Below are 9,431 nucleotides of genomic sequence, written 5' to 3' on the forward strand. Positions count from 1 at the left end.
AAATCAAAACTATCAAGTGATTAAGTTAGTCATCCTTCCTCAATTCAGGACCAATACAAGCAGTTCCAGAGGCAGTGGTCATAACCATTGTGGTTTCTCTGTGTGTGTGTGTGTAAGCAGCAACAACTATGTGTGTGTGTGTGTGTGTAAGCAGTGACAATTGTATAATTTGTCTAGTATTTCAAATCCATATTAGGCAAAACTAGAACTCTGAAGAAGTACCTTACACAGAAAACATAAATCTGTGAGTCTGCATTGCAGCATGTCACAGTGAGAGTAGGGCTTTGAGATTCAGATACAGAGTTCTTCTGATATGAATAAATAGTTGTCAAAATTAGGGACCAAAAATGTTCTGCACCCCCTCATCTTTTATCTTTGGAAGAAAAGTGTATGGTCATGCATGTCTTCACTTAGCAAGCGAAAGGACTTGGTTATTTGTGAACTTCTACCAACTTTGTAAAGTTACCACCCAATTCCTAATCTTTTTTCAGGAGAAGCTTGGGGCTAGCTGAAAAAATCAGTGAGGAGGTCAAGATTCAGGTGCACTTGCAAAGCTGCCCATGCATCTGGGACTGAAAAGCAGGCATTGCTGATGAAAATTGAGGTATGTTGGCAGAGCTGTCAGGATCCTGAGATGGGTATAGTAGGTGGTGTTGCAGGTCAGGCTTGAGGTGGATGGTATAGCTGCGTGTATATTGCACAGATCCTAATACTTAACAGCAGCTGGTCTAGTTTTGCTGTGCTAAATGAGGGTTCTGGACCATTTTACATAGATATCAACACATCTTGCACACTGGAGCTATGGTTACACCACATTGATCCATCAACAGAAGTCACCATAAGAAGAGATTTCCCAACAAAACTTCTGTCTCCGCAGGGTGGCCACACACAAAAGCCAATCAGAAGAGCGCTATGCTCTGTTGACAGAGCACCTGGACTGCCCGGCCACTCTCTTGACAAACCAGACACCCACAAGCACAGCAAACGGGGCCACCCATTGTTCTGGATGCCCCGTCTGTCACGAGAAGGCCCCCCCGCCCAGAGCATCCACACAGCTTTTTTGTCGACTGAATCCATCAATAACAATGCTGTGCCTCATGACTGAGAAGCAGAATGCTGCCGGTGAAAGTGCTGAGTTTCGTTGACAAACTATCAACAAAACACATTTTGCATGTGGATATTCCATCAGTTTTACCTACAAAACCGGGAGCTTGTAAGCAAAACTTGCTAGTGTAACCATAGGCTGAGGCTATGGCTAGACTATTGTTGCTATTTTGGGATACAAATGTGTCCCGAAATAAGAACTCCAGGGCTTAACACCATGCTCAAAATAGCAGTGCTATTTCGAATGTGGTATTCTGTTTCCTCTACCTCTCATGTTGAGAGAGGTATCGGAAGCTTCAAAATAGCCCCTTATTTCAAACTTCAGTGCCATTTGGATGGCACTGAGTTCAAAGTAAGGTAACTCAAATATCTTACACAGTTAATTTGAGTTACGGCTACAATGTAGCCATAACCTTACAGTGGAGGCTGTTATGTCTCAAAGGAAGAACAGCAGCAGCTTGCTTCAGGGATGCTGGGAGTTTATCCTGAGGAGCAGCATTGGTTGCATCAGGACAAATGCAAAACCCGTCAATATCTTTCTCTTCCAGTAAAAAGCAATGATGGAGGAAAGCAAACAAGGGGAGAGATTTTCTGTTTCTCTAGTCAAACACACTAAGAGCAGTTCAAAAGAGGCTAATTAAATTCCAAAATCCCCGAGTAAATATGCTAATAATGATTTGGAAATGAGCCGTTAACCAAGGAAGCTTTCAAGGTGGGAAGAATTTGACACAGAAGAGCATGTGGACAAGAGAGCTGTACAATGTGTGTGCGCAAAAGAGAATATTTGTGCATAGCCTATGTATATAACTGTGCAAGTGTATGTACATACGTATGTACCCCATGTCAGAGGTGGTACAGACAGGAAGTTCCAGAAGTATTGAAATGACTCCTTTTCACATAGCTATCTAGAGCAGGGGTGAGACCAGCACCTTCGCCACTTGCCACATGTGATGAATAGGACACCGCATTGTGGAGAATACAGGGTTGGCCAACCCATAGCTCTCAAACTGCATGTGGCTCCTCCTGAGAACCTCACATGGGAAGTGGCATCCACCTGCTCTGTGCACATGCCCTACTGTTTGGTGGGAGAAGTGTGTGGTGGCCCCAGCAGCAGCTCTAGCAAGTCACAGGCATTGAATTAGAATGGGAGGCCTGGGAGTGCCTGGCTCTGGGGGAGGGAAGGGCATTTATTCAGGTGGTGCTAGCAGTGCCTACTTCTATAAAGTTTTGCATATGTGGCAAATATGGAAAGGTGACAACCACAAGTGTGGCAATCTTTGAATTCCTATTGGACACTGCTGACCCAGAGCTGTGTTACCACAAAACCAGGCCGAGAGAGAAGCAAATGCATTTTTTAACCACTCATGCATGTCAATGGGGAGTTTTGCAAAAGTCAAGTTATCCCTCCTTGTCTCGCACAAGGAAGAACAGTCAACATGGTCTATAAGGGAAGTAAAACAGTTACATATTACTTATATGTTCACCAGAAGCTATGTGGATCTCTATGACTGATTCTTTCTGGTCTTGCATCTTGTATCATCAGTTATGTAAGCACAAAGTGGGCTTAAAAAGCTACTTTTCTGATCTGAAGCAGGGAATCAGATCCTCTGGGTAGCATGCATACCAGACCTATGGAGATGTTCTGAATAAAACAAGACTGCCTGGCAAGGCTCCAATTTAAGTCATATAGACTTGGATACCTTAGTATCTGAGAACCTTCCAATCTCTGATGTATTCATTCTCACAATATCCTGGAAGATTGGGCAGTGCCACCATTTCCACTTGCCCATGTCAGAGAATGGAACTGAACCCATGTCTTGGAAATCCCAGACTACCAACCTAAGCACTAGAATGGATAAAAGTCAATGACTGACTATTTTTAAAAACAGACATTTTTAATTTAAATCAATGTTTTTATTTAAATTAAATACAGGCTAATTTTTAAAAAAAATCAATTTAAAGTAATTTTGCAATTCTGACAGCCTATATTAATATCTGAAATCATTATAATCTATTAAAATAACTTAAATGAAATCCAAAGTATAACATTAAACAGTACATTTTTGCTTCCAAGTATGAAGAAAGTCAGACCACTGAACTGATGGAAATCTCTGGCTAAGCACTTGGTACCAAAGTTTGTTGAAGTGTTAAAACAGCTTTTTGCACCAGTAGCCTCTTCCACCGGTGCAGAAAGAATATCATCTTCACTTCAGTTTATTGAACTAGTTCAATTCAATGACTAGTTCATTCAAAGTAAAGAAAACAATCAGGGTCTGAAAAAGCAAGAAAGCTTTTTTTCTTCCAACCTAGGAATACAAATGAGGATGAGATTTACTAGTTTTAAAGTCTTCAAGAACATTGTTTCTAATCACAATCAGATCAATTCAATAATTACAAATAAAGGAAGTGTTATTTGGTGAGTTGTTTTCAATGCAAAACATATTTGGATAAACTTTTTTTCTCTTATATATCAAGCATATTTAAGATCACTTCATTTAGTAAAATATAAAATGCTGTTTTGCTGTATTTTAATTTAATTTGAATTTCCATTCAAAAACAATTTGAAAAATTGCAGATAAAATACAATCATCAGATAAAAAGTTTTAAGCTATGTTGCTTGAAAATCAGTACAACCATTATTATTTTTCTCCAGCTTTCTGCTATTTCTTCTTGATACCAATGATATCAAAAGGAATTGTCAATAGGTCAGCAAGTTTGTTGGCTGTTCCCTTAATCTCCTAATGGTCATGACAGGTTGATACCTACATGGATTTCCTGCAGTATTCTTGTAAGTCCATCAGTTGCTTTTTGTTGGAAAGAATTAGATCCAGGTTATCTTCCTCTCTAATTAAAATCTCTACTTTCTGGATCATAAATGGTCTTTTACATAATTTTAAAACTTCTTTGATAATGCTTGAGAAGCTGAATGTGTTATTCTGTAGACTTGAAGGGAGTTAAATTCCCCCATCAGAATATCTTTTGAATTCAAGTGCCAGAAGAGTTGGCCGATTAATTATTTTGGCCACCACATTCCTGGAAAGATATTGACATGCTCAAGAAGGTGCTAAAAGAGTGGGGGGGGGGGGGGGAAAAAAGATCAAGGATGTGATGCGGATGAATTCCTTCGAATTCTTAGAGGCCAAATGGGTGAACATTGCATCCTCAGTCCTGCAAGTCCATTAGTTTAGTCCACCCACACAGGCCGAAGAGTCTCTTCTCTCCTCAAATGTGCATAAATCTGGAAGGTGCCATCCCTCTGGGGTAGAATATACTCATGACAACAATAATGTTAACTTTATACAGCCCTCCTCTTCTTAAAAAAGCAGCTCTTCCCAAAATGACATCACAGATAGCTATTTGGCCAGAGAATCCATCTAGGGGTCAGAACAAGGAACTGGGAGTCACAAGGAATGTTTTTAGGTACTTAAGAGCAACCAGGCTGGAATATTTTGTTTATTTAGTTTATTTCTGGGGTTTGATTCCACATTCTGCCACTTGACTCACTGCATAAAACTTGAGTTAGGGACTCAACCTCCTTGCACATACCACATACGGATTTGAAGACTGGTGTTTGCAAAGTGCTCCCAGAGTCTAAGATAAAAGGTTGCAGAGAAAAATATCACTGTTGTGAGGTGAGTGCTGTAGTATGTGGGCCTGTCCTGGAGGGTGCTAGGAGCTCTGATCTTTGCATGTGATTTTCTTCCAGCACTTGAGTTCTGCGGCATAGTGAAGGCAAAGGGAGGGAGAGAGAGAGACATCCACATTTGATTGGCTGTGACTAGCTGCAATTAAAAACTGTAATTTATTACCCTGGATTAGGAGTATAATTTCAATGCAGAGAATTTAGGTTTTCTTCTGAGATGGAAATAAAGATTAATTTTTAATTTCCTTTCTCATTGCACATTTAAGAGCAATGGACTCCGCAGAAAACTACAGGTCAAAATAATTTTATGGGAGGATGACAGTGTTCTGTTGCTGAATAATTTAATGCTCTTGTTGCCTTTTTAATATTTGACTGCAGCTCCCTCATGTGAGACGACAGCAGCAGATACTGTGTGTGTGTCTGCTTGCGCTGCAGCAGTTAGGTCAACGTGACTTTGAGACAACAAAAAGTTTCTCTGTTCAGCACTTGGGTGAGCTTCAGGATTCCCCTGCTGGTGTGAGCTGCCTCTTATGAGACAGGAAGATACCAGTCTTTAGAAAGGAATATGCAGTGAGTGCTGGAATGGAAAGGGTAGGGGGAAGCTGTGGTTGAGATGATAAGGGTTTGGGGAGGCAATGTGAGCCAGAACAAAGAGTGGGAGAGTGCATTTAGTTGTACACCAGGTGCATTTCATCCAGGGCATGCTAGATATATTCAAACTATGCAATAAATTCATTCTTACCTGTAGTATATGGATTATAGTAAGCAGCAACCAAGAGGTTAAATTTGCAGACAAAGCCTATTATTTATACTTCCAGAGCATATCTGTTGAATAATAAACGTTCTGGTGAGATGATGAGTCCTACAAAGGCCTTGCTCCAAAGTCTACCTCATTTTTGAAAAACAACTAACTCAATAGTCGCTAAACTGGCACTGTGAACCCTCTGCACTTCCAAACCCAGTAGCACCCAGAGTCAGGTTGAATGAGGCAAGAGAAAGGAGTTCTAATTCATGTGTCTCTATTGCTTCAAGAATGGTTTTTCCGACGTTAGCCAGTCATCCTGGTGCTTCAGGATGACGCTTAAATGCCTCAGACCTGACACTTAACCCTTTACAAACTGCTGTCAGGAGGAAAGCTCACCAAAATTCTAAAATGGCTTATATCATTGCTCCAATATTAAGCAATTTAAAAAAAAAAGCCTTAAAAATGACTTGTAACTAAGCAAATAAAACCCACACTGGCAGCAGCATGCAGTAGAGGGCCTAATACAAGGCCAGTCCATCTCTAGTTTTTGTTTTACTTAAAATTTACAAGTATCTGGTATCTCAGGGTATAAATGGGATTAAATGCTTAACTAGCATTTGCTGCTTACTTGAGAGTTACACTGATGACTATTTAGGTCCAGGGAGGTATTATCCTTCAGGTAAAATAGCAGGGGCATTCGGATGAGTACAGGGCTTTGTCAGAAGAGGGCTTACTCCATGAGTCAATGTTTTAGGATTGCACAGCAACCTCAGCTCCTTCTTGCCTCTGCTTCTAGTACAAAGCTCTACTGGAGGATGAAAAAGGGGATGTTTAAAATTGATCAGGCTGCAGAGAGAAGTAATGGCAATTGCACTGACTTTCTATAGAACCTCTCACCCAACAAATTCAGAGCACTTTCAGATAGATTACCGAAGGTACCTTGTAAACTGGATTTCAATATGTTCTAGAAAAGCTGTCCCTCTTGGCTGTCTGGGCTACCCTGATTTCAGTCCAGAATACTAGCAGAATTGAACACACAGTTCAGTGCAAGCCACTGCGAGCTGCGTCTGTTCTTGCTCAGTTACTGGAGTCATGGTGCATAACCTGACCCTAAATGAGATTGCAATTGCATGAAGCAGAATCTTCTCTAGGAGGTAGTGTGGCTCTAGGAAATTAATCCCCTTTGCTCAGCAGGCAAGCATTTGACGGGTCTCATGCTTTACCGACAGTCTGTTAGGAGTCAGCCAGTCCTGAGCCTGGGGAATGGGAATCATAATATTGCACTGCTCTTACTGGAAGTTACGTTTAAAAGTTGTTTCCCTCTCCATTCTTACTTTTTTCTGAATTGGAAAAGACACTGTGTGTGTATGCACACACCTTTTGTTATTGAGACCCCTTTCCCAAGATTAACATGAACATCATTTTTCTATCATCTTCCAAATGGTCAACTTAATTAGACCTCAAATTTGACTGAGTAGATGACTACAGACAAACACTATGGGTCTTAAATTGGAGCTACATGAAATGGAAAAAATTAAGGAAAAATGGAGATAGTAGTTAACATGTATCAAATTGGGCAGAACAGAATAAATCAAGAAGGCCGATCAGCTGAGCTTTTGTGAAAATCTGGACCTGAGCTTTGAGACTCTCAGGTACAAAAGGAGATAAAGAATTGAAATCTATAACAGAGAATCCTTCTCATGCCCTTTAACATGAGCCCAGTGTCCAGTAACCAGACAGAATCGGAGCACAAATCTTGATGCTTCTCCAGAAATGGAGCTTAGATTTTTTTCTATCTGAATTCATTGCCCAGAAAACACAAGTAACCCTGGTGCAGCAACTGTCTCCTCCTTATTGTAGTTGCTGAAAAGATTGAAGAGAGAGAATCAAGCAGCACAGACTTATCTTCCAGAGGATGTTTAGCATCCCCCCGCAACACTGTCCCTCTTCCTCATTAGCTTCTACTCATTCTTTCATTGGAGGTTGATGTCTTGGTTTTGAACGTGCAGTGTGTGCTTGTCACTTCCAGAAATGTTGAGTGCTGCACAGTTTGCTAATGGTATCAGTTTGCACCTCTGGAAAATGGGATGTTTCAGACTGAGGATCCTCACCACTGCAACTTTTTGATAATCAGAGCAAACAGCCACCCTGTTTCATGGGAACATGATGGAGTCCTGGATAATTATACTGGAGGCAGAGAACTAGTTTCACCATAATAAATAGATTTATTGCACGAGTGTTCTCCATTCAGTACTCTGGGCAGATCCTTCCTTATTAACTTGCAGATGAACTCTGTACAGGATTCCCTGAGAGAGCTGTGCACACTGCTGCACCGGGAAGCTCCATATGTTGGCATACACCAGACCCTATGAGACCAGGACTTGGCACCATCAATTCTGTACCTCACATTTGTGTTTGCAGCCTTTGGGCACAAGTTCACCTGCCAGTGTGTGAAAAAGGGTCAGAGTTTATTTTTCAGGAGAAGGAGGGATGTTGCAGGAGCAAGGACAAGAATCACATAGATCTGTAGGCTAAAAACAAATGTAATTTCAGAGGAATGAGATGTGTGCCTTGTGAGCTAGTTAAGAGATAATGAGTAAGCAGACCCCAGAAAAACATCCCCTGGCCTGACCTCCACTACCCTACCTTCCAGCTTATACATCTCCTGCAATCTCTCAGCCCATCAGAATGCTCCCAGGCTCTCGATAAGTTTCTCAAACCATCAAAATGCTCCCAGGCTCTAGATAAGTTTCTCAGCAAGATACCCAAGATGCCAAAAACACCCTCTTGCACCTCAGCTGGTGGCAAACTGCCATAGTGAGCACATAACAATATGAGGCTGTTCTCCAGAGGACATGTTCTGTGAGCTATGCAAAGAGAGAAAATAGCCGCAAGCACAGATTCCATTTTCTCCTCAGTTTATCTAAGCAGGGTCCCTGATACCAGAGTGATACATTGTTTAACTGCCTAATGGTACTATAACTTAAAGCTTCTGCTGAGGAATAGCTCAGTTGTCTTGATCACCAACTATACATCCCTCATGCAGGCTCCCTCACATCTGTCAGTCACCCCTTATTCTAATCATACTACAGCTACCTAAATAATATGAGTATAGACAGGAAAAGGGGAAAAAATAGCAACAATGAAATTTTATTCGTATGCACTAATAAGCATGGAAATAGTTATGAAAATATCTCTTATAAATGTAAATAAATTGACAGTTCCTTTTAATTTTATGTATACAATTACAGTATTACATACAGACAACAGTATTCCATGAAATAGACATTTTTCTTCAATTAAAATATAATATTGAACATATCATCCTGAAGACAGTTCCTTGTTGGCGATAGGATTTGCCCAGCTCTACTGAATAGTTTTTTCCAGAGGAGCAGAGCGTGGCAGTATGGTATTACATTTGATAAAAAGCTTAGCAACTGCTGGATATCTTTTCAGTCGATCCAGTTCATCTGTTGGATCACTAAGGTATTGCATCCCAACAATCCTTGAGATGGAGGCAGAAGTAGATGATCATCCAAGCCACAGAGATTAGTGGCAGCTTTGGAAGTTGTACCTTGTTCTACAGGCTTTGATCGGATGTCACAACAAATCAGATCTTGTATTAGTAAAAAATAGTTCCTTTGCAGTTTTTCTCTCATCCTGATTCTGCAGCCAATGCAACTTTAAAAATGGGCATGACACAGAAATAACAATGAATGACTTTGTACTTGTTACTCGCAACCGCATGCTGAAACCATTCTGTTTGTTGCTGCTTCAGATTATTTCCCAAGTACAAACTGTAGTTTGTCAGAAACGAGTTAAGTCTGGATTTCAGCACAATGCAGAAGACAGAACTGTGTCACAGAATGGCTGTGTTCTCTTCCACCAGAAGTCAGAGAAGTGCAGTGGAAACTGGAAAAATCACCTTCAGCTACTCAC

This window comes from Carettochelys insculpta, chromosome 11 (genome assembly GCF_033958435.1).
Source record: "Carettochelys insculpta isolate YL-2023 chromosome 11, ASM3395843v1, whole genome shotgun sequence".
NCBI lineage: Eukaryota > Metazoa > Chordata > Testudines > Carettochelyidae > Carettochelys > Carettochelys insculpta.